Source organism: Macrotis lagotis, chromosome 4, assembly GCF_037893015.1.
Source record: "Macrotis lagotis isolate mMagLag1 chromosome 4, bilby.v1.9.chrom.fasta, whole genome shotgun sequence".
Taxonomy (NCBI): domain Eukaryota; kingdom Metazoa; phylum Chordata; class Mammalia; order Peramelemorphia; family Peramelidae; genus Macrotis; species Macrotis lagotis.
The window spans coordinates 212,914,395-212,939,890 of NC_133661.1; the positions used below are offsets into that span (position 1 = coordinate 212,914,395).

A 25,496-nucleotide genomic window follows, 5' to 3' on the forward strand; every position below is an offset into this window, starting at 1 on the left:
TTTCTTATATTTTGGAGAAGTGGTTCACGTTCAGGCATGTTCTAAAGTAATTAATATTATTAAATCATTTCAGTCACGGCTGACCCTTCATGACCTCAGGCTTTTTTTTCTTGATATTTTTAATTTTTTTCTAAATTACATGTTAAACTATTAACTTTTTTTCAAATTTTGAGTTCCAAATTCTCTCCTTTCCTCCCCCCCCCCACATTGTGAAAGCAATTTGATAAATGCTATACTTGTGTAATCATGAAAAGCACATTTTCATGTAAGTCATGCTGTGAAAGAAAACATAGACAAAAATAGCGCAGGAAAATAAAGTAAGTAAAGTAGCTGCATTCAGAAAATAAAGCAAATAAAGTATCTGCATTCAGGCTGCATCAGTTCTTTCTTTGGATATGAATAGCACCTTTCATCATAAATCCTTCAGAATTTACTTGGATTATTGTATTGCTGAGAATAGCTTAGTTATTCATATCTTACAATATTGATGTTCCTGCACAATGTTCTGGTTCTCCTCATTTCACTTTGTACTATGTTAAATTCATGTCAAGTCTTTCCACATTTTTTTTTCATTTTTTCTGATTACATGCAAAGATAATTTTCATTGTTCATCCTTTTGCAAGCTTTTGAGATTCACATTTTTTATTACCCTTCTTTTACTTCCTTCTTTCCATGGGAGTGAACAATCTGATATAGGTTGTACATGTACAATTGTATTAACATATTTCCATATTAGTCATGTTATAAAAAAAGAATAAGTACTCAGGGGGCAAAGATCATGAGAGAGAAAGAAACATGTCAAAACCTTTTTATTCCCCTCCATCTTGTCTTCCCCCATTTGTACTTTTCTTTCTCCTTTCCTCTTATCCCTCCTCACCATTGTTTCACTTCTGATTGCTACCTGCCTCACAAATGTCCTAAACCCCTTTCTCTCCTACTTCCCTTTAGGGTAGGGATTATATTAGCTCGACCTAACTATGAACATTTGACATTTTCCCAATTATTTAGATTTGATTTTTTGGGGGTGAGAAGTGCTTTATAATTATGCTCATACAGTTTCTGGGTTTGTCTTGAGAGGTAGATTCCCAAGTATTTAATGCTGTCTATGGTTATTTCAAATGGAATTTCTCTATCTCTTGCTCTTGGGCTTTGTTGTTCATATGTAGAAACTGTGATGATTTATGTGGGTTTATTTTATATACTGCTACTTTGCTGAAATTTTTCAATTGTTTCAGGAGTTTTTTTTGTGTGTTCTGGATGCTTTTATTATTTTCCTTTGTTACTTGATATTTTTACAGATGTATGACCATCAGTATTTCAGATTAAAACATACATTTCTGAATCGCAGAGACAGTATCTTAAATTTCTTCTGTATCTCATTAAACAAATGTTGTATGTCTCATTAAACAAATCTAGGATATTTTATGCAGATGATTGGACCTTAAGACATATGTGGTAAAAGTACTAATTTTTTTGTTGTTGGTGCTCTTCTCTGCTCTTTAAGATCTCAGAAATACGTTTTTAAAATTCATTTTTATTAAAGATATTATTTGAGTTTTACAATTTTCCCCCAATCTTGCTTCCCTCCCCCTTCCCCCCCCCCCCCCCCCCACAGAAAGCATTCTGTCAGTCTTTACTTTGTTTCCATGTTGTACCTTGATCCAAATTGGGTGTGATGAGAGAGAGATCATATCCTTAAAGAGAAGAGAAGTCTAAAAGGTAACAAGATCAGACAATAAGCTATCTGGTTTTTTTCTAAATTAAAGGGAATAGTCCTTGCACTTTGTTCAAACTCCACAGTTCCTTATCTGGATACAGATGGTACTCTCCTTTGCAGACAGCCCAGAACTGTTCCCGATTGTTGCACTGATGGAATATGCAAGTCCTTCAAGGGTGAACATCACTCCCATGTTGCTGTTAGGGTGTACAGTGTTTTTCTGGTTCTGCTCATTTCACTCAGCATCAGTTCATGCAAATCCCTCCAGGTTTCCCTGAAATGCCATCCCTCCTGGTTTCTACTAGAACAATAGTGTTCCATGACATACATATACCACAGTTTCCTAAGCCATTCACCAACTGAAGGACATTTACTGGATTTCCAATTCTTTGCCACCACAAACAGGGCTGCTATAAATATTTTTGTACAAGTAATATTTTTATCCTTTTTCCTCATCTCTTCAGGGTATAGATCCAGTAGTGGTATTGCTGGGTCAAAGGGTATGCACATTTTTGTTGCCCTTTGGGCATAGTTCCAAATAGCTCTCCAGAAAGGTTGGATGAGTTCACAGCTCCACTAACAGTGTAATAGTATCCCAGATTTCCTACATCCCTTCCAACAATGATCATTATCCTTCCTGGTCATACTGGCCAATCTGAGAGGTGTGAGGTGGTACCTCAGAGAAGCTTTAATTTGCATTTCTCTAATAATTAATGATTTAGAGCATTTTTTCATATGGCTATGGATTAATTTGATCTCATCTGTAAATTGCCTTTGCATATCCTTTGACCACTTGTCAATTGGGGAATGGCTTTTTGTTTTAAAAATATGACTCAGTTCTCTGTATATTTTACAAATGAGTCCTTTGTAATTATCATTAGTTATAAAGATTGTTTCCCAATTTACTACATTTTTTTGATCTTGGTTACATTGGTTTTATCTGTGCAAAAGCTTTTTGATTTAATGTGATTGAAATCATCTAATTGGTTTTTGGTGATGTTCTCCAACTCTTCCTTAGTCATAAACTGTTCCCCTTTCCATTGATCTGACAGGTAGACTAGTCCTTGATCTTCTAATTTGCTTGTAGTATTTTTATGTCCACGTCCTGTAACCATTTGGATCTTATCTTGGTAAAGGGTGTGAGGTGTTGGTCTAATCTAAGTTTCTTCCATACTAACTTCCAATTATCCCAGCAATTTTTATCAAAGAGGGAGTTTTTATCCCAATGGCCGGACTCTGGGTTTATCAAACATCAGATTACTATAATCATCTCCTGCTTTTACACCTAGTCTATTCCACTGGTCCACCACTCTATTTCTTAGCCAATACCAAACAGTTTTGATGACTGATGCTTTATAATATAATTTTAGATTGGGTAGTGCTAAGCCACCTTCGTTTGCATTTTTTTCATTAAGCTCCTGGCAATTCTTGACTTTATTTCTAACTCATTAAAGTAATTTTTTGGAATTTTGATTGGTAGGGCACTAAACAGATAGTTTAGTTTTGGTAGAATTGTCATTTTTATTATATTAGCTCTACCTAGCCATAAACAGTTGATATTTGCCCAGTTATTTAAATCTAATTTAATTTGTGTGAGAAGTGTTTTATAATTGTTTTCAAAAAGATTCTGAGTCTGTCTTGGTAAATATACTCCCAAATATTTTATATTGTCTGAGGTTACTTTGAATGGGATTTTTCTTTCTAGATCTTCCTGCTGTTTCTTGCTAAGCATATATAGAAAATTTGAGGATTTATGAGGGTTTATTTTATAACCTGCAACTTTGCTAAAATTGCTAATTGTTTCCACTAGTTTTTTGGATGACTTCTTGGGATTCTCTAGGTAGACCATCCTGTCATCTGCAAAGAGTGAGAGTTTTGTCTCTTCCCAATTCTAATTCCTTCCATTTCTTTTTCTTTTCTAATTGCTGAAGCTAATGTTTCTAAAACGATATTGAATAGTAGTTGTGATAATGGGCACCCTTGTTTCACCCCTGATCTTATTGGGAATGCCTCTAGCCTCTCCCCATTGAATATAATGATTGTTGATGGTTTCAGATAGATGCTGCTAATTATTTTAAGAAACAGTCCATTTTTTCCTACACTCTCTAGTGTTTTTAATAGGAATAGATGCTGTATTTTGTTAAAATCTTTCAGCATCTATTGATATGATCATATGATTTCTGATAGGTTTGTTGTTGATATAATTTAGTATACTAACAGTTTTCCTAGTATTGAACCAACCCTGCATTCCTGGAATAAATCCTACTTTATCATAATGTATTATCCTAGTGATGACTTGTTGTAATCATTTTGCTAAGATTTTATTTAGGATTTTTGCATCTATATTCATCAGGGAAATAGGTCTATAATTTTCTTTCTCTGTTTTAACTCTTCCTGGTTTAGGTAACAGTACCATATTGGTTTCATAGAAAGAGTTAGGCAGGGTTCCATCTTTCCCTATTTTTCCAGAGAGTTTATATAGGATTGGAACCAATTGTTCCTTAAATGTTTGGTAGAATTCACTTGTGAATCCGTCAGGCCCTGGAGATTTTTTTTTAGGGAGTTCAGTAATGGCTTGTTGAATTTCTTTTTCTGAGATAGGGCTGTTTAGGTATTTAATCTCTTCTTCACTTAACCTGGGCAACTTATATTTTTGTAAATATTCATCCATTTCACTTAGATTATCAAATTTATTGGCATAGAGTTGGGCAAAATAATTTAAAATTATTACTTTAATTTCCTCCTCATTGGTGCTGAGTTCACCTTTTTCATTTATGATACTAGCAATTTGGTTTTCTTCTTTCTTTTTTTTAATCAAATTGACCAGAGGTTTATCAATTTTATTTTTTTCATAATAACAACTTTTGGTTTTATTTATTAATTCAATAGTTTTTTTGCTTTTGCTTTTTATTAATTTCTCCTTTAATTTTTAGAATTTCTAATTTGGTATTTAATTCGGGGTTTTTGATTTGTTCTTTCTCTAATTTTTTTAGTTGCATGTTTAGTTCATTGATTTCCTCTTTCTCCAATTTAGTCATATAAGCATTTAGAGCTATAATATATCCCCTGAAATTCACTTTGAATGAATCCCATAGGTTTTGGTATGTTGTTTCATTATTATCATTATCTAGGATAAAATGGTTAATTCTTTCTATAATTTGTTTTTTGGTCCACTCATTTTTTAAGATGAGATTATTCAGTTTCCAATTTGCTCTGGGTCTGTATCTCCTTGGCCCAGTATTGCATATGACTTTTATTGCATTGTGATCTGAGAAAGATGTATTCACTATTTCTGCCTTTCTGCAGTTGATCATTAGGTTTTTATGTCCTAGTACATGGTCAATTTTTGTATAAGTTCCATGTACTGCAGAGAAAAAGGTATATATATTCCTTTCTATCCCCATTCAGTTTTTTTCCATAAGTCTACCATATCCAATTTTTCTAACAATCTATTTACCTCCCTAATTTCTTTCTTGTTTGTTTTATGATTCGATATATCTAGATCTGATAGCGGGAGGTTGAGGTCTCCCACTAGTAGAGTTTTGCTGTCTGTGTCTTCTTGTGGTTCTTTCAGCTTCTCCTCTAAGAATTTGGGTGCTGTCCCACTGTGTGCATATATATTCAATATTGAAATGACTTTATTATATATGATACCTTTTAGGAGGATAAAGTTTCCTTCCTTATCTCTTTTAATGCTATCTATTTTTGCTGCTGCTTTGTCTGAGATAAGGATTGCTACCCCTGCTTTTTTTACTTCAGCTGAAGCAAAATATATTTTGCTCCAACCTTTTACCTTTACTCTATATGTATCTCTCTGCTTCAAATGGGTTGCTTGTAAGCAGCATATTGTAGGATTCTGTTTTTTAATCCACTCTGCTATTTGCTTAAATTTTAAGGGAGAGTTCATCCCATTCACATTCAAGGTTATGATTACTAATTCTTTTTTTGGGGGGGGGTTACACAATATATTTATTTATTTTTTATTTTTTAAATTTTTATTAAAGGTATTATTTGAGTTTTACAATTTTCCCCCAATCTTGCTTCCCTCCCCCCACCCCCACCCCACAGATAGCACTCCATCTGTCTTTACTTTGTTTCCATTTTGTACCTTGATCCAAATTGGGTGTGATGAGAGAGAAATCATATCCTTAAAGAGAACAGAATTCTCAGAGGTAACCAGATCAAAAAATAAGACATCTGGGTTTTTTTTTCCGAATTGAAGGGAATAGTCCTTGTACTTTGTTCAAACTCCACAGATCCTTATCTGGATACAGATGGTACTCTCCTTTGCAGACAGGCTAAAATTGTTCCCATTTGTTGCGCTGATGGAATGAGCAAGTCCTTCAAGGGTGAACATCACTCCCATGTTGCTGTTAGGGTGTACAGTGTTTTTCTGGTTCTGTTCATCTCACTCAGCATCAGTTCATGCAAATCCCTCTAGGTTTCCCTGAAATCCCATCCCTCCTGGTTTCTAATAGAATAATAGTGTTCCATGAAATACATATGCCACAGTTTGCTAAACCATTCCCCAATTGAAGGACATTTACTGGATTTCCAATTCTTTGCCACCACAAACAGGGCTGCTATAAATATTTTTGTACAAGTAATATTTTTACCCTTTTTCCTCATCTCTTCAGGGTATAGACCCAGTAGTGGTATTGCTGTGTCAAAGGGTATGCACATTTTTGTTGCCCTTTGGGCATAGTTCCAAATAGCTCTCCAGAAGGGTTGGAGGAGTTCACAGCTCCACCAACAGTGTAATAGTGTCCCAGATTTCCCACATTCCTTCCAACAATAATCATTATCCTTCCTGGTCATACTGGCCAATCTGAGAGGTGTGAGGTGGTACCTCAATGAAGCTTTAATTTGCATTTCTCTAATAATTAATGATTTAGAGCATTTTTTCATATGGCTATGGATTAATTTGATCTCATCTGTAAATTGCCTTTGCATATCCTTTGACCACTTGTCAATTGGGGAATGGCTTTTTGTTTTAAAAATATGACTCAGTTCTCTGTATATTTTACAAATGAGTCCTTTGTAATTATCATTAGTTATAAAGATTGTTTCCCAATTTACTACATTTTTTTGATCTTGGTTACATTGGTTTTATCTGTGCAAAAGCTTTTTGATTTAATGTGATTGAAATCATCTAATTGGTTTTTGGTGATGTTCTCCAACTCTTCCTTAGTCATAAACTGCTCCCCTTTCCATAGATCTGACAGGTAGACTAGTCCTTGATCTTCTAATTTGCTTATAGTATTCTTTTTTTATGTCTATGTCCTGTAACCATTTGGATCTTGTCTTGGTAAAGGGTGTGAGGTGTTGGTCTAATATAAGTTTCTTCCATACTAACTTCCAATTATCCCAGCAGTGTTTATCAAAGAGGGAGTTTTTATCCCAATGGCTGGACTCTTTGGATATATCAAACAGCAGATTACTATAATCCTCTCCTGCTTTTACACCTAGTCTATTCTACTGGTCCACCACTCTATTTCTTAGCCAATACCAAACAGTTTTGATGACTGATGCTTTATAATATAATTTTAGATTGGGTAGTGCTAAGCCACCTTCGTTTGCATTTTTTTCATTAAGCTCCTGGCAATTCTTGACTTTATTTCTAACTCGTTAAAGTAATTTTTTGGAATTTTGATTGGTAGGGCACTAAACAGATAGTTTAGTTTTGGTAGAATTGTCATTTTTATTACATTAGCTCTACCTATCCATAAGCAGTTGGTATTTGCCCATTTATTTAAATCTGATTTAATTTGTGTGAGAAGTGTTTTATAATTGTTTTCAAAAAGATTCTGAGTCTCTCTTGGCAAATAGACTCCCAAGTATTTTACACTGTCTGAGGTTACTTTGAATGGGATTTTTCTTTCTAGCTCTTCCTGCTGTTTCTTGCTAGTCATATATAGGAAAGTTGAGGATTTATGGGGGTTTATTTTTTAACCTGCAACTTTGCTAAAATTGCTAATTGTTTCCAGTAGTTTTTTGGATGACTTCTTGGAATTCTCTAGGTAGACCATCATGTCATCTGCAAAGAGTGAGAGTTTTGTCTCTTCCCAATTCTAATTCCTTCAATTACTTTTTCTTCTCTAATTGCTGATGCTAACATTTCTAATACAATATTGAATAGTAGTGGTGATAATGGGCACCCTTGTTTCACCCCTGATCTTATTGGGAATGCCTCTAGCCTCTCCCCATTTAGTATAATGCTTGTTGATGGTTTCAGATAGATACTGCTAATTATTTTAAGGAACAGTCCATTTATTCCTACACTCTCTAGTGTTTTTAATAGGAATAGATGCTGTATTTTGTTAAAATCTTTCAGCATCTATTGATATGATCATATGGTTTCTGATAGGTTTGTTATTGTTATAATTGAGTATACTAACAGTTTTCCTAGTATTGAACCAACGCTGCATTCCTGGAATAAATCCTACTTGATCATAATGTATTATCCTAGTGATGACTTGTTGTAGTCGTTTTGCTGAGATTTCATTTAGGATTTTTGCATCTATATTCATCAGGGAAATAGGTCTATAATTTTCTTTCTCTGTTTTAACTCTTCCTGGTTTAGGTAACAGTACCATATTGGTTTCATATAAAGAGTTAGGCAGAGTTCCATCTTTCCCTATTTTTCCAAAGAGTTTATATAGGATTGGAACCAATTGTTCCTTAAATGTTTGGTAGAATTCACTTGTGAATCCGTCAGGCCCTGGAGATTTTTTTTTAGGGAGTTCAGTAATGGCTTGTTGAATTTCTTTTTCTGAGATAGGGTTGTTTAGGTATTTAATCTCTTCTTCATTTAATCTGGGTAACTTGTATTTTTGTAAATATTCATCCATTTCACTTAGATTATGGAATTTATTGGCATAAAGTTGGGCAAAATAATTTCGAATTATTACTTTAATTTCCTCCTCATTGGTGCTGAGTTCACCTTTTTCATTTATGATACTAGCAATTTGGTTTTCTTCTTTCTTTTTTTAATCAAATTGACGAGAGGTTTGTCAATTTTATTGGTTTTTTCATAATACCAACTTTTGGTTTTATTTATTAATTCAATAGTTTTTTGCTTTCATTTTTATTAATTTCTCCTTTAATTTTTAAAATTTCTAATTTGGTATTTGATTGGGGTTTTTTGATTTGTTCTTTATCTAATTTTTTTAGTTGCATGTTTAGTTCATTGATTTCCTCTTTCTCCAATTTAGTCATATAAGCATTTAGAGCTATAATATATCCCCTGAGAGTTGCTTTGAATGAATCCCATAGGTTTTGGTATGTTGTTTCATTATTATCATTATCTAGGATAAAATGGTTAATTCTTTCTATAATTTGTTTTTTGGTCCACTCATTTTTTAAGATGAGATTATTCAGTTTCCAATTTGCTCTGGGTCTGTATCTCCTTGGCCCAGTATTGCATATGACTTTTATTGCATTGTGATCTGAGAAAGATGTATTCACTATTTCTGCCTTTCTGCAGTTGATCATTAGCTTTTTATGTCCTAGTGCATGGTCAATTTTTGTACAAGTTCCATGTACTGCAGAGAAAAAGGTATTTTCGTTCCTATCCCCATTCAGTTTCCTCCATAAATCTACCATATCTAATTTTTCTAACAATCTATTTATTTCCCTAATTTCTTTCTTATTTGTTTTATGATTTGATTTATCTAAATCTGATAGCAGGAGGTTGAGGTCTCCTACTGGTAGAGTTTTGCTGTCTATGTCTTCCTGTAATTCTTTCAGCTTCTCCTCTAAGAATTTTGGTGCTGTCCCACTGTGTGCATATATATTCAATATTGAAATGACTTTATTGTATATGGTTCCTTTTAGGAGGATAAAGTTTCCTTCCTTATCTCTTTTAATGCTATGTTTGCTGCTCCTTTGTCTGAGATAAGGATTGCTACCCCTGCTTTTTTTTTACTTCAGCTGAAGCAAAATATATTTTGCTCCAACATTTTACCTTTACTCTATATGTATCTCTCTGCTTCAAATGGGTTGCTTGTAAGCAGCATATCGTAGGATTCTGGTTTTTAATCCACTCTGCTATTTGCTTATATTTTAAGGGAGAGTTCATCCCATTCACATTCAAGGTTATGATTACTAATTCTTTAATTGCCCTCCGTCCTATCTTCCCTCTGTATTTTTCCCCCTTTCCCCCTCCCTTTTATCCATATTCCCCAGTCTTTTGTTTCTGAAAATCATCCACTTTGGTATGTTTGCCCTCCTATATCCACCCTTCCCTTTCTTTCCTCTTTCCCTTTTCCCCTTTTCCCTTCCCTTCCTTTTGTTATTTCCCCTTATTTCCCTCACTCCCTTTCCCTTTCTCTGTTCCCCCCTCCCCTTTTCCCCTTTTAATACTTGAAAGGTTAGATGTTTTATAAGTTAACTGAGTATGTGTAGTTTGACTTTAAGACAAGTCTGATGAGAAGAAGATTTAGGTGTTTCTTCTCTGCTCCCTTCTTCCCCATTATTACCATAGGGTTTTTTTGTACATCTTAGTGTAATGAGATTTATCCCCATTCAATCCCCTCCCTCCTCCCGTCTCTTTCCTGTCCCCCTTTTTAGGGAGGTGGTGTTTTTTTTTAGATCATTCTATCTAAGTCGTAGAAAATTCTGAGTGTCCCCTTTATTTATCTATATTCTATCGAATAGAGTCAAAATTCCTGAGAGTTATTAGAGTCTTTCTCCCAAATGGAGTTAAAGCCAGTTACATCCCATTAGACAGTAGTCTCATGGATAGGTCATGAATGTCCATCATTTCTGGCTAGGTGTATTCTCTCTGTTAGAGTTACATTTCTCAAGGTTTATGAGAATCTTTTTTTTTACCCGCATGCTGGGATATAGCCAGTTTCAACTTACTGGATTGCATTTTTTTCCTTTTACCACCCCCCCCCCCTTTTTTTTACCTTTTCATGTGTCTCTTGAACCTCCTGTTTGATGTCCAAATTTTCTGTTTAGCTCTGGTCTTTTCATCAGAAATTTTTGGAATTCTTCCATTTCGTTAAATGTCCATCTTTTTCCCTGGAAGAGAAGGCTCAGCTTTGCAGGAAAGTAGATTCTTGGCTGCATTCCAAGCTCCTGTGCTCTTCGAAATATCTCGTTCCAGGCCCTTCGATCCCTTAAAGTTGATGCAGCCAGGTCCTGCGTGCTCCTTGATATTTAATTGTTTCTTTCTGGCTGCTTGCAGGATTTTCTCTTAGGATGACATGATTGGTGAGTATCAGATCCTATTTGGGCCTTGTATATTTCAGAACTTCTGACCTCAGGTCTTGGAGATTTGACTGGTTGATCCCAGAGTCCCTTTAAAACTCTAAAAATTTTATGGTATATTTCCAGTTATGGAGACAATTGTTTCTGTTGCCATCTGCTTGAAATATATTTCAGACAGTTCATATTCTGGAAAATATTGTTAAATATATAGTCCCTTTATCAGCTAACAAAATATCTATCCTATGATTTTTCCTAGCATTCTCTTCCTTCTTATAAGTATGCCATGAAATTTTGGAAGTTATATTACTTTAGATATAAGATAGTATGACTAATTTTTTTAATATGAATTTACATACTCAGAACATGTAGTATAGTAAGCAATATGTTTGCAAAATAAGTAAAATTTGCCTATTTCATTGATGGAATATATGGAACTTCAGAATATGTTAGATATTAAACTCAGGAAAAAAAACTGAACAAGAACAGTGGGTTTTATTGAAGGGAAGCTGTGCAAATTGAGTCTCTTGTCTCTTCCTATACTTTAGCCAACTTAAACATTTAATGTACTGCAGTTCTTTACAGCAAAAGGAATTGTGCCATGTGCCATAAAAAAGTTTTAAGAACTGTTGACCCTGCATGTTTGCTAAGTGTGCTCTAACAGTAGTCACTCACCCATGTCTTGGTTTTAGGAGTTAATGCTCTCTTCTAGATGCTTAGGTTTGAGATGATGATTACAACTATCATGATGCTTTGTGGAGAGCACGTGGACTGATGCTGGCCTAGAGACTCTTCCACTTATGAGCCTCAGGATTTTTCACTGGCATAATATCTGTTCTGTTCTCCTCTTCTCTCTTCTTATTTCTACAGAAGGAAAGAGACAATAGATTTTCAATTGTCACTTACCTTGTTATTTCTGGAAGCAGCATTGTTGTGATTCAGTCATTTCAGTTGTGTCTTACTCTTCATGACTACATTTAGGGTTTTCTTGGTAAAGATACCAGAATGGTTTACCATTTACTTATCCAACTCATTTTGCAGATGAGAAAAGTGAGGCAAAAGGATAAAATAACTTACCTAGAGTAACATAGCTAATAACTGCGAGGCCAGATCTGAACTCAGGAACGTGGCTCTTCCTGACTAGAAATAACATATACAACTCTAATTTATTTTATTTTATTTTTTTTAGGTTTTTTGCAAGGCAAATGGGATTAAGTGGCTTGCCCAAGGCCACACAGCTAGGTAATTATTGTCTGAGACTGGATTTGAACCCAGGTACTCCTGACTCCAAGGCTGGTGCTTTATCCACTATGCCACCTAGCCACCCCTCTAATTTATTTTTAAAAAGATTTTCTACTGTTTACTATTACAAGGGAATGTCTCCCTTGTCTGTCAAAAATACATTTTACTGACAATTCCCTTGAGTTCAGGGAATCAGATTAAAATGTAATTGGGGAAGATATAGCAAAATAAATGAAAATACTATAGAGCAAAGATAATGTAAAAATGTGTTTTTTCTGAGTGATTATCTGACTTTTAGAGATCCTTTTATACTGTTGAATTGTCCCAATTTCTATTTGAATGACACCTCTGATTAGAATGATCATCTCTTAGACCAAAATATTTAATAAATATTGGCTGGTTGTGTTATATTATTAAAAAGTCAAGAATGGAGGAAATCAATTCTAGCTTGGAAAGAAGAGAGTCTGGGCAGAATTCACTGATAATGTAGCTTTTAAAATGAATGATGAAGGATGGCTAGGATTTCAAGGAGTGAGGGAGTAGAGAGAGTGCAGTCTACCATGAAGTTCTTAAATCTTTCCATTGTGGTGGACCTATCTTAGATATCTGGGTTTGTCTTCTGTTAGCCTAGTCTTTGAGAATCCAAAGTCATCAACACCCTTATTGAGCACTGAAGTAGTACTTCAGTGTACAATTTAACCACTGTTTGCCTCATTGCTCCTCCCAGGGCATCATGAAGATTTGTGAAGAACACAAGAAGTACATACAAGAAGTGTCAGTGTACTTCAGTAAAAACTTGTTTGCCTCATTTCAATCTATTTGGTATGATGAGGATGAGCAAAGTAATAATAGACATCAGAGCTTGAAAAGAGAGACTCATACATTTGTGATGATCGTTAAATATTAAATAATGATAAGAGACAGAGTTTTTTCTTTGGGGTGCTTTGAGATATTTCAGAAAGGTAGAAATAAGGTTATAATTATAGAGCAATTATTATAATATATAGTTCCTTAATCATTAATCTTTTCATTAGAATATGGGATTGGGAATAGGTTTTATTTCAAGTGCTAGAGAGTGGGTGCCTCTCTATCTCTATTGGTTCTTATTGCAGTGAAAGCTCTTTGATATTGTCATTGTATGGGTAACCCTAGCTCTGACAAAACTCAGCCTTTCTAGGAATTATTAGACAGTCTGGATTCTAGATTTCATGTGTCAACATAGTCATCATCTTAAGGTCAACCCAGGAATATGATGAAATTTTCTGTATTAAGGAAGGCTAATCCTTGGAGAATATACACTCATTTACCATGGGATTTTTTTAAAACTTTAGATATATTTTATTTACCCTCTTTTTTCCTTTTTATTTATTTATTTTATTTTTTCATCCTCATACACATGTATATTTTTAAGTTACAAAATTTCCTTCCACTTCCCTTCCCACCCCGCCCCCCTCCCCTCAATGGCAAACAGTCAGGTTAGCATTGCACATATGTATTTTTGATAAACATGTTTACAGATTAGTCATTTTTAGCATGAGGAATTAGGATTAAAAGAAAGAGTTACTTAAGAGATAATTTCTAATAAAGTGTTCATCAGATTCTGAAGGGTTTTTTGTTTTGTTTTGTTTTTCTTCCTCTGGATTAGGATAACATTGTCCATAGCTATGTCTAAAACGATTGTCTTAGCTCTTTGAATTGCTGAGAGGAGCTGCTTCCATCAAGGTTGATCATCTCACAATGCTATAGATACATACACCACTTCTTGGTTTTATTCCCTTTGCTCAGCAATTAGATCCTGTAAATCACCATGCTTCTCTAGAGTCCAATTATTTATGGTTTCTTATAGAAGCACAATATTCCATGGTGTTCATGTACCATATCTTGTTCAGCCATTCCCAATTGATGGGCATACCCTCAATTTCCAATTCTTTGCCACTATAAAAAGAGCTGTTATGAATATTTTGCAACATGTGGGACATCCATTTTTTATGATTCTTCTGGATATAGGTACCATGGAGTTTTTAAATATTTCCATTTCTGTAGGACCTGTCTGATCTTATGCTCTAGGTTTTGAGAGCCCAAGGACATCAACACCCATTATCAGTTTCTGATGGAATATTTTAGTGAATAATATAATATTATGACCTGAATTTACTTCATCCAGTTTCTCTTTCACACAAGAATGTTCAGTATTTTTCTTAGACTAATCTAGTCAGTACATAAGTCTCCTTGTTCATTCTCTGTCTAACATTAGCTTTCCCTTATACTAGTTATTTTTAACACCCTTGTTTACCTCATATCAGGGCTCACCTAGTACCACAGAATTCAGTGCTATCCCTTCTAATTAAAAAATTACTATTCAATTGAATCATTCACTGAGTGACTCAATATACCTGAATGGAAGAAGACTCTTATCTCAGCATCAAGATTTGACCTAGAAGGGAATCTGGGTGATCATCCTCTTGAACTCCCTTACTTAACAAATGAGTAGATAGATGTTTAGGAAGGTTAAATGATTTAATCCAATTAGTAAATATTTGAGCCAATGTTCTAGTAAGTACTTCTGACTCCAAATCCAAGCTTGCTTAGTTATTTCTACAAATATCATGATGCCTTGTTCCTGAGAATTTTCTTAAGAAGCACATTTATCTTTTGCATCCTAACTTTAAAACCTACTAAAAATAGAACACACAAATATTCAAACATTTTTCTCAGTCAGTAAAGTATTAGGTAGGAATGGTAAGATAGACTATGTCATCAAAATCATGTGTTCTCATCATTTTTTGGAATGCCCTTATTTATCTTAATCTTATTTTCCATTTTTTAGAGTTTATCTAAATAGTTCTTAAATGTTATACTTCAGTGCAGAAAAGAAAATAAAAAAGTGTGTTGATGCAGCTCTTATAAAACATGAATAATTTTTCATTTGGTTTACCTGCTTCTTGTAGTACTTATTTGGAGTAGAGATTTGTTTATGGATTAGGTAATAGGTTTTCTAAGCCATGGACCTCTTAAATATTTCTTGCAAATAAAGATTTTAACTTTCAACAAGTTTCCCTCTAGTTCCTCATAAGCTATATATGTGTGTATACACATTCATATATATGCATATATATACACAGACACATATATGCCTATATTATGTCTTCATGTGTGTTTATATGTGTATGCATATATAATAGTACTTCACTATGTAGATCAAATATATCTTTCTGGGGCTTGTTATATTCTCTCTTACAGATATTTATTTCAATCAAACATGTCTTGATGTTCCTCATACATTGCTGTGCTACTGCTTCCCCATACCAGAAATGTACTTGTCCCTCACCTTTCCCTTCTCTCTTTCTTCACAACTCCTCTCATTTCCTACCTCTCCTCCTCTCCTGATTTCTCCAGCTGCTTCTATTTTCCTCCAAGTGACCTAGTTTCTGTTTTTTAATAAGCTCGTCTTCTCTCTCTCCTTCTCTCCCCACCCTCCAATGTATGATCTTTGAAGATAGGGTAGATTTTAATTTGTTTTAAAATTTCCAACATCTAGACCTAGTATGATGTCTGGCTTATACTGGTTGCTTACTAAATGCTCATTTCAAGTGTGAACTCAGACACATTATCTGTGTGATCCTGGACTAGTCACTTAGACCTGTTTGCCTCAGTTTCCTCTCTGTAGGATAAGCTGATGAAGGAAGTGACAAACCACGACGGTATCTTTGCTAAAAAAAAAAACAAACAAACCTCAAAATCATGAAGTGATGGACATGACTAAAAACAACACAATAACAAAAGAAAATGTTCATTTGACTTTTTCCCTCTCTGTATCCCAAGGATAAACATAGGAGACTTACCATTCTTAACCCTGATTTACAACTGAAAAAAATGAAACATAGCAGATTAGTTATTTGCCTCACAAGTGGCACTGAGGCATTGAGTTTCATTAGGAAGTCTATATTTACTTTAAATTTTTAGAGCATTTTTATTAATGTGAACTAAATATAAAGTTTTACAAATATAACATATGTGTATTCATATACATACATACTGAGGAAATCTGAATTTGATAAAATCATAAATTATCAAGTACATATAGCAATTTGATCTAATAGCCAGAAAAACATTTTTCCATGTAGTGATCATCAGGGAAAAATTAATCAATCAGTAAGAATAAATATTTGTTGAACTTCTAATATGTATAAGGCATTGTGCTAGGTGTTGTAAATGATTTAAATAAACAAAAAACAAAATCACAGATGCTATCCTCAAAGGACCTTATTATCTATATTGAAGAAATATGATACATATGCATGAAATATTAATCATGAATAATATTTAGTAGTATAAGTTGAGTTCCAAATCAGTAGTGCATAAATTAAATGCTTTGTCAGAGGCAGGAAGGATCATTATTAGGTAGGTAATATTTGCTTTATGGAAGAGATAAACTACACTTTGATGGGGAGGTGGGATTTGTTTGGGCAAAGGCAAGAGAAAGATCCTTCCCAAGGGGACACTTTAAGTAAAGGAATTGAGACAGGTGCCTATGGGAGATGGTGAATACGCAAAAATTTTTGAAGATTTGTGCTATGATTATTTGTAACTAAACTGTAGAAGGACTTAAATGTGAAGGGAAGAAATTTAGATTTTGCCATATAGGCAATATAGAATCATTTAGGTTTCAGATGAAGAGGATTTGGGGAATTGAAGTAATAAAAATTATTTTAAAGGAAAATTATTCTGAAAATAACAATCCGGATGGATTTGTATAGGGAGAGATCAGAAGAAGGAGGTCCTTTTATGAGGTTTTTTTTAATGTTAGTAGGCTGAGGTTTTTGTTTTTTTAATAGTGTTTTTTTTTTTTTTTTTTTTGCTTCTTTGCTTTTGTTTCAACCTGTTATTTCAAAAGTTAGCAACTCCCTTTAAGGAAACTCCCTCTATTAATGTGGCACAACAGTTCCCCGCCCCCTGCAATTTATAGTTTTAAAGAGTTGTTTGGCAGCTAGGTAGCACAGATAATAGGGTGCTGGACCCGAGGTCCAGGAGACATCTTTTCTCAGGTACTTATAAGCTACATGACCCTGGGCAAGTTACTTAACCATGTTTGCCTCTATTCCCTCATTTATAAAATGAACTAGAGATGGAAAGGGCAAATCACTCCAGTATATTTGACAAGAAAATCCCAAAAGGGGTCACAAAGAGGTGGAAATGATTGATGTTCTTATTTTTTTTAAGGTTTTTGCAAGGCAAATGGGGTTAAGTGGCTTGCCCAAGGCCACACAACTAGGTAATTATTAAGTATCTGAGACCAGATTTGAACCCAGGTACTCCTGATTCCAGGGCCAGTGCTTTATCCATTCTGCCACCTAGCCGCCCCTGGAAATGATTGAAACAACTGGACAACAACAGCAGAATGAAATGTACATTTTCAGATACAACTAACAAGTTCTTGAGAACAAATTTCAACTCGGGTCTTCCTGCCTCCAGGTCCAGTGATCTCTACTCTGCCTCAGTCTGTATAGTATATCACCCTTCTGCCAGAGGGGAGAAACAGACTTCATTATTGGTAGGAGTCATTTCTGGTCATTGGATTCTGTTCTGAAATCTTTCTTTTTTTTTTCCCCTATACGTTCATTATTGTGATAATTGTGTAATTTGTTCTCTTTGTTCTGCTTACTTTTTTTCTTCATTTATAAAAATGATTCCAAATTTCTCTGAGTCCTTTATATTCAACATTTCTTATGGAATGCTAATAATATCGGTTGTCTAACTGATAAAGAATCAAAATATTTAATCTGCTTTTAATTCTTATTTTTTGCCCTTAAAGAATACAGTAATTAATCTTGGACACATTAATATATGACAGGGAATATAATATTACTTTTTCATTAACAGATTCTTGATCAGAAGAAAATAGAAAGTACTAAAAGTTTTAGGCAAGATTTTACAACTGAAAAGGCTTTTTAAGTAAATCATGCCAGCAATGGAATTTCAACTGTTGAATTGTCAAAGTGAATTAATCTGAGCATTTTGATGAACAGAAATTTAGCTAGGCCAATTATTTACTTTGCATGTGTAATGACAATTTTATTTAAGTTCCATTTTTATGTTTTATTTATAGTTTTCCCTTCTAAAAAAATGGGCCTTTTTTCGCTCTTGCCTAAATGGTTACTTAGTTTTTGATAGTATAATTCTCTATAAGTGGACACATTGTTATAACTGTAGCAAACTGTGAGCTCTTTGTATTCATATTTTCTTAAGACTGCATTATTCTGTCCCTTTTGTGTACTCTTATTTGTTTAGTTTTTCACCAATTGAGGGATACCATTTTTATTTCTTGTTCTTTGATACACAAAAGCATTGCTATGAATATTTTAATATAAGTGTAATCTTTCCATCTGTCTTTGAACTTTGGGGCATTTGTCTAGCAGTGGGATTTCTGCATCATAGGTTGGGAGGTATTTCCTAACTCAGTATGATTAACTAATATCTCTGGTGTTCAATAGATTAAGGAAAATAAAAGTCTGCTTTCTCATATATAAATTTTAAATGGATTGGATTAATTGGCTAACCATTTTGGTGTATGGAAGGAAAAGTAATCTGCAGTTAAATTCCACTAGGAAATAGGCAGTTAAAATGGTGCATACCATTCTATGCTGCCCAATTTATGAAAAAAAATGGGAACATAAATCTCTCATAATCAGAATCCATTTGCTTTGAAGTTTCCTCTAGGTTAAGTTACCATAAATAATGGGTACTTCAGCTGATATATTATGGAAAGACGGTCCCCCTACTATTTCTTATCCACTGTGATTGAATTTAAGGAGAAAGTCTTAATTTTTAAAATTACTGTTTTAGCTTTCAAGAGTATAGCTTTTTTACAGTTTCATTATATCTATTTTTGATAGTTTTTGTCATTAAAACATAGTTTTAGAGACAATGTCATTTAGTGATTAGAAAACTGGCCTTGAAATAAAACAGGTTCTAATCTCAGCCCTGACATATACGGGGTACGTGACCCTGGCCAAGTCATTTAATCACTAGGTATTCTTGGCAACTCTCTTAAGAATCTAAATTCAGTAGAGGTACCAACCTACATTGGGTCTTCCCCACATGATTAAAATCACAGGTCCCTATTTCTTTTCTTTTATAGTTTTATCCATATAACAGATTGTCTTCTTTTTTTTAGACTCACAGTCTGTTAGATGTCTGAGGAACTTAAAAGATCAACTAATAGACCTTTCTTTATATAGCTGAGGAAAATTAGGTCTTTTCTAGGTCCAACATTCTATGATTTATAGCCTTATAGTTATGGCACACACATACAATATTATAACTAGAAGAGCCATTAGAGGGTAATTGGCTCCACCTCCTTATTTTAGACAAGAAATTACAAATTCACAGATATTATCCAAGGTATCAAGGCAAGTAAGTGGCAACATTGGATTCTAAATCTAAGTCTGAAACCAGTCCCTGGATCCCAAATATAATCTCTTGATCCTATTATGCCATTATCCTATTATGGCAAACCCTTTTGGGGCAATTTGACTTATCCAGATACATACAGTAGATGTCAGCTTGTTTAATGTGATAGCTTTTTAAGTGCTTTTTTTTTAAACCTTTCTGAAATAATCACACTTGGGAAACATAGCCCTCCAAAATTATACTAACATACAATGATATAACTTTTTAAAAAAAATACCATGTTTTTTCTAGCATCTTTTAATAATAAAACGTTAGAAAATCTTATTTGACAATTTCTCACTCTTTTCGACACATTAACATCCTCTAATTTTACAATCTTTATTTCAGGTTCTCTAAGGGGAATAAAATTTTATTTTATGGCAAGAAGGAGAACTGACTTAGAGAAAGAAATCTACACAAAGGAAGATAAGACATGGAGAAGGGAAAGAATATATAAAATAGCATATCTATGCCTACAAAAACCCTTATTTATAATCATGGTGTATTGATTTAACTACAACCGTACAAAAAAAGCCGCGATAAAGTTATTTGATTAATTTTTTTCCTGAAGTATAAGTGGATATAGTGTTTTGTCACACCTATTTTATATTTATATTTATAATATTTATATATTATATACATTACATATATTTATATTTATATAAATATATAATTATATTTATAATTATATTTATAATATTTATAAATATATAGAAATATAAATATATTTATAAAATTTGTTTATATTACAATGTATCCAAATCATGGAATTAATTGATCCAGCTGTACCTGAGAGCAATTCAGAATTATGTCCAAAGGACTATAAAATTGCACATAGCTTTTGATCCAATAATACCACTGCCAAGTCTATATCCCAAAAAAGAGGGAAAAATAGCTATTCGTACAAAAAATATTGTGATAGCTAAAAATTAGAAACCAAAAGGTCTTTCATTTGGGGATTGATTAAACAAATTGTGGTATATGATGTAATAGAATGTTATTGTTCTATAAGAAATGACAAGTAGGCAGATATCAGAAAAAGCTGGAGACTTATATGAACTGATATACAGCCAGTAGATCATTGTGCACAGGAACAACATTGTTCGATGAAGAACTATGAATGAATTTACTATTATCAGCAATACAATGATCTGAGACAATCTCAAAAGATTAATGATGAAACATGCTAGCTGCTTGCGAAAGAGGTGATATAATACAGACTGAAGCATTTTTTCACTAATTTTTTATTTTATTAAGTCTTTTTGTACAAAATAATTAATATTCAGAAGATGGATAAAATTGAGTATCAAAAAGTACACAGAATTCAGGAAGGATGAATAATGAAAATGTCTTTGGAGTTGATGACATGGAGTTGATCTGTGAGAGGAATTTCAAGAGTGATGGGAAATTAAGATAGCTTGGAAAAGAATTTGTATTACAGTATTGTGTATAAAACAGTTTTGGGATGTTTATCATAATTAATGTGTAGGGTGGGGAAAGGGAAGGAATGCAGAGAGAAATTTAGAACATCAATAAAATTTTATTTAAAAAATATATTTGGCAGTGACACAAATTGGTAGCATATTTTTAAGGAAGGAATTTTTAACTTCTTGTCTATTCAAGGATTCTATGGATAGATTTCAGAGGCTCCCATGATTTTGAATGTGAAAAAATTCTGTCTTTATTTGTAGATCTATGTATTTTATTTCATACAATTTTGAATATTATTCTGAGAAGGGGGGCTCCACAGACTTTACCAAATTACCAAAGCGTTCCATGATATGGAAAAGGTTAAGAACTCTTCCCTGGTATAGAAAGACTGAATGAAGGATATTGATGTTGTTAAAAGACTGAGGAGAGGGGTGGCTAGGTTGCGCAGTGGATAGAGCACCGGGCCTGGAGTCAGGAGTACCTGAGTTCAAATCCGTTGTTAGACATTTAATAATTACCTAGCCATGTGGCCTTGGGCAAGCCACTTAACCCCATTGCCTTGCAAAAACTAAAAAAAAAAAAAAAAAAAAAAAAAAAAAAAAAAAAAAAAGACTGAGGAGACTTGAGTATGTTTGTAGGGAGGATAAGAAGGAATCATTTGAGAGACAGAGATTTAAGGTCTATGAGGAAGATGGAATGTTTCTTACTCTTTTTTAAAGAAAGATTTTATTTATTTTGAGTTTTATAATTTTTCCCCTAATTCTTGTTTCCTTTCCCCACCCCCCACAGAAGGCAGTCTGCTAATCTTTATATTGTTTCCATGGTATACATTAATCCAAGTTGAATGTGATGAGAGAGAAATCATATCCTTAAGGAAGAAAAATAAAGTATAAGAGATAGCAAAATTACATATGCTTCTTACAATTACTGAGAAAATGAAAACTAAAAGAAGCCTTATTTAAATATTCAAATAAAGATTTATTGATGTGATATTCTTGGGTTTAAAGAATATATATTAGCTAATATAAGCTATCTATTTAAAAAATTGCAACTTAGTTTACATAGTATATAAGAAATATTTCTAAATTATCATAACTCTTGATTTAAAAATTTTAAGAACAACTCTCTTATAAACACTTATTGAACTTAGAGTAATTAATATGTCATTAAATACTTCTGTTCTGCTTCTTGTGGCAGTAGGACAAAAATTCACCAAATCTACTTGAGGATCATTCATTTTATCCCTTTGTCATTCACTACAGCACCTGTGCTAGAGGGTATATGAGAGGAGACCAATATATATTTGGGATTGGTTGAGTCTTTTATAGTAGGACTATAGAATCTTTATGATTATGATTATGATTATGATATGCAAGGCAAGGACCGATTTGCCACTGGTCTATTTCTTTTTTTTTTCCAATAAGCAACTAGTCTTTACTATATTGTCTTATCTCATTACTTTGGAAATATATAGCTAGTTAATTGTGACCTCCTTAAAGAATATCTTTACTCAGTCATAGCGCTCTCATTTTAGAAAAACTAATATATCCTTTCTCACACAAGTGAACTTCCCCCATTAGATTGTAGCCTCCTTGAGGGTAGGGACTGTTTCTTTTTAGGACAAAGTCCATCACATAGGAGGCACTTAAAAATGTTTATTGGATTCGACTGGGAAGGCGCCCCCCTCTTATTTTTGGATATTGCTTATATTAATTCAACCTAAGAATAAAACATTTCTTTGGGTTAGATCTATATTCACATGATTATCAGTGATGATGCATCTCAATGTGAATGCTTATTTCTGTTTCTAAGATTATGAGTCCCATGGATTAAATTTTGAAATAGTCTATTATTTCCCCTCTGTATTCTGAGTTGAATCTACTATGACATTTAGAATCATAACCACTATTTTCTTAGCAAAAATTTCTTGGAAGCACCTGGAGACTCATCACAGGGATTGCCATTGCTGTAGGGATAGATACTTTCCTCTTTTGTGAACAACACATTAATTACAGAACAGCTAGACCAAATGCTGTTTTGAGTACAGCTGTGTCCCTTAGGACTTTTTCTGTAACTCTCTGGAATATTTTCCTATCACTACCGGGTATACATTTCTAAAAATCATGTGTAGGAAAAAAATGCACATATATGAATAGCTAATTTGGAGTGGTGGTAGTTGCTTTCTATTAAAGTGCCCATCTTTAATTTTTAAACAAATTCAGTGAGAATCTATAGTTTCACATGATTTAACACATTTCCTTTTTAAAAAAATTCTGAACTTAAGTATAAACTAAATATCATCTACATAGCAAAAATAAGAATATCTGTTATGTACAGTTTGTTTTTCTTTTTAAGTATAGAATACCTTCATTTAATTTCAAAGCTATCCTGTTTGTCTATGATGCCTTCTAATCTATACATTTTAAAAAATATATGCTGTGTTCCTTCCTTCTTTTCTTTCTTTCTTAATTCATTCCTTTCATTCTTCCTTTCACATTTCCTTACCTCCTTACCTTCTTTATTTCCTTCTTGCCCTTTCATCCATTCCCCTCTTCATTTTTCTTCCCTTCCCCTTCTCTTTCCTTTCCTCTTTTGGTAATCTTATCCCAAGTTTCCCTCACCCCAATAATTTTTTTGAGCAGTGAAATAACAAAAGTCTTGTAAAATTATGGATAGTCAAGCAAAAAAAGCAAATTCCTATATTAACTTTGGTGATGTATTGTCTCTTTGTAAAGATTAGGTGCATCATCTCCCTGGTTAACATAATTTATCACTGGTTCTCAAGAAACTTGGTTGGTCATTACTTTGAGTGACGTTCTTAAGTCTTTCAAAGTTTTTGACTTTGCAATTTTGTTACTGTATAATTTGTTCTCTTGGTTCTGTTCACTTCTCTCTCCATAAGGCCTTACAAGTCTTCCAAGGTTTTTCTGAAAGTATTTCCATCTTCAGCACAAGCATATTTCATTATAATAAGATACCATAAATTCAGTCATTCCCAAATTTATGATATATCTTTAGCTTTCAGCCCTTTCTTGTAACCAAAAAACATTTAAGATGTTTTGGATTAATAGTTATTATTATCAGTGAGTCAGTGAGCTCCATCTCTACAGTGATTTTTTTTTTTTTAGGTTTTTAGAAGGCAAATGGGGTTAAGTGGCTTGCCCAAGGCCACACAGCTAGGTAATTAATTATTAAGTGTCTGTGGCCTGATATGAACTCAGGTATTCCTGACTCCAGGGCTGGTGCTCTATCCACTGCGCCACCTAGCTGCTCCCCTACAGTGCTTTTCTAAGCTAATTTTAGAAATGTAGTTTTCTCACAAAACATAAAAAGCATATAAATGAAAAATTTTCAACTAAACATTTGAGTTGAATTAGACATTGTAGTCTAGTGCTTCTAACTTAGGGAAATGCTATTACAGTCACATTTCATTTCACTCCTCTTCCCCATTCTGGACCTTAGCTTCTTCCTATTGCAAAATCATAGACTTGGACTACTTGATCTCATTTCTTCCCAGCTTTAAAATTCCATGTTTTTATGATTTCTTCCTTTAAATGATCAGAGAGGAGAGTATCTTGTTAAAATTAAATTATTCACATTAATAAATCTGCCCTGTGTTATGCTTAACTGTCACTGTCTATTTCTAAGCAATTTTATGAAGATGGAGAGAGCATTTAATTGAAAAAATAGCATTTAATCTCCCAAACTGTAAAAATGGTAGCCTTGATGAATTCTTCTGGTATGGACATGACCTAATTCTTATAGGCAATCTAGTAAATCACAGATTTCCTAAATGAGAAGATTTGACAAATGTGAATAATTTAATTCTACACAAGACAAACTCTAGCTTTGAATGTCTTCTTGGCAGACGGAGGCACATTAAGCCATGTTTCAATAAACATTCTCTCAGTGTGTGTGAGAAACAATTTGTAGCACACTGTATCCGTGTATTGGCTTTATGGCTACTGATTTTAAACAAATTTCAGATTAGCCTTATTGTCTAATCATATGTTTGGGAGGATGGGCTATTTATGAGATTTTAGCTTTCCAGATGCTCAGACAATGTGCTTTAAATACTGTATTCATAAACCATCCCCCAAAAGCAGCAGATTAGCTTTTTTAAACCTTTGAATTCAGAACAAATGTTAGAAAAAGGAACACTTGCAGAGCTGTGTAGTCTCAATTAGCTCATTAAAATATATTTATAAATGAAATAGACAGAAGAGCAAATGTCTGCACAAAACATTGCTACTTCATTGATTTTTTTTATTATTACAAAAGCGCTTTCTGTGAAATCTGTCAGCCTAGAGGAATATCTGAATCAGTTGTCTTTCTTTTTGTGTTTTGTTTATTTTCACTGATATGCAAACTCAAGTTATAAAAGAAATATTTTAGCAGTAAATATAAACTTCACTAAATAAAAAAAAACAACTACACGTGACTG

At 33.5% G+C, this 25,496-nt stretch overlaps 1 protein-coding gene and 1 long non-coding RNA gene across 3 annotated transcripts in view; one reads left to right on the plus strand and one right to left on the minus strand.

The window, feature by feature from the left end:
* Positions 1-11,768, minus strand: part of LOC141522198 (uncharacterized) — a 78,941-nt gene extending 67,173 nt beyond the window's left edge. Inside the window, exon 1 of the long non-coding RNA XR_012478158.1 lies at positions 11,606-11,768. This is a non-coding gene — a long non-coding RNA (uncharacterized LOC141522198). The remainder of the gene's footprint in view (positions 1-11,605) is intronic.
* PRKD1 (protein kinase D1) overlaps positions 1-25,496 on the plus strand; it is a 504,884-nt gene that overhangs the window by 88,955 nt on the left and 390,433 nt on the right. The gene's annotated exons all lie outside the window — the stretch shown is intronic.